The 1,089-nt window shown below is 45.9% G+C and overlaps 1 long non-coding RNA gene across 4 annotated transcripts in view; it reads left to right on the top strand.

Moving 5' to 3' along the window:
• The first annotated feature begins 599 nt into the window (after positions 1-599).
• LOC138982319 (uncharacterized) overlaps positions 600-1,089 on the top strand; it is a 4,094-nt gene continuing 3,604 nt past the window's right edge. For all 4 annotated transcript variants that reach the window (XR_011460833.1, XR_011460832.1, XR_011460830.1 and 1 more), the window contains exon 1: positions 600-705. This is a non-coding gene — a long non-coding RNA (uncharacterized lncRNA). The remainder of the gene's footprint in view (positions 706-1,089) is intronic.

The following is a 1,089-nucleotide window of genomic DNA, read 5'->3' as shown; positions in this document are numbered from 1 at the left end:
GAGAGAGAGAGACAGACAGACAGACAGACAGACAGAGAGACAGAGACAGAGACAGAGAGAGAGTTTGTGCCGTGGAACGATAGAGCAGGATTGATAGCCGATAATGTATGTTAGTACTGTAAACTTGTTTGTCGTTGCACCTATCCATATTGTTAATTCATGCGCTGGATATGTTTTTAGGTTTGAGAGAATGAGAGAGGGAGAGAGAGTGAGAGCGTGCGTGCGTTCGTGTGAGTGTATGTTAGAGAGAAAGAGATAAAACCATGTGACTGTCCATGAATACAAACACACGGCATGTATTACTGACCCCCCCCCCTCCCCCCTCCCCACACCCTGTTGAAATGAACCTTGTGTGTTTAATCAATAAAATGTCTTACGTCTTACGTCTCTGTCTCTCTCTGTCTCTGTCTGTCTGTCTGTCTGTCTGTCTGTCTGTCTGTCTGTCTCTCTCTCTCTCTCTCTCTCTCTCTCTCTCTCTGTATATCTTTGTCTGTCCGCCTGTCTGTCTGACCGTCTCTTTTGTCCTTTACTTGCGTGTCTTCTTTTGATCCGACGTGGATGTTCCTTTGTACCTGCCGTCTCATGCCAGTCGTCTTTCGTTTGCAGTGAACTTTCACCACCAGCAGAATGAACATGCTATTAGTGCTTGGCCTTTGTCTGCCCGCCATCTTGGCGCAAGATGCTGCACAAGCTGAAAACCAGCCAGTAAGTAAACATCGCGAAACCAATCGCCAGGACTTTTGTCTAACTTCTTACATTAAGTCAAGTTTGACTTTTTAAGAATTTGTCAATGCTCGTTATTCTCTCAGGTGCCAGGAGACTGGTTCCGCAGAACTCTTAGGTGCAGTGCCGTTTAGCATCAGACTGAAGCCACGGTGTTCCTCTTGGGAAATGCTGCTGTAATTGTTAATACTCTGGACGTTTTTGTGCCCAGATAGCTGCATTATTTTGGTCGGAGGAACGTTATTCTCGGAAAGTTTCTGCACTAGGAACTTGCGTGCAGAGTGGTCGGTGCATACTCGTGTTGCACATGGCGAGTGCATTTAGAGCGCTTACTTCCTTTTGTTTCTCTGATCTTGATTGAATGAA

Source organism: Littorina saxatilis, linkage group LG12, assembly GCF_037325665.1.
Source record: "Littorina saxatilis isolate snail1 linkage group LG12, US_GU_Lsax_2.0, whole genome shotgun sequence".
NCBI classification, from domain to species: Eukaryota; Metazoa; Mollusca; class Gastropoda; order Littorinimorpha; family Littorinidae; genus Littorina; species Littorina saxatilis.
This window is presented reverse-complemented; position numbering and strand designations above follow the sequence as displayed.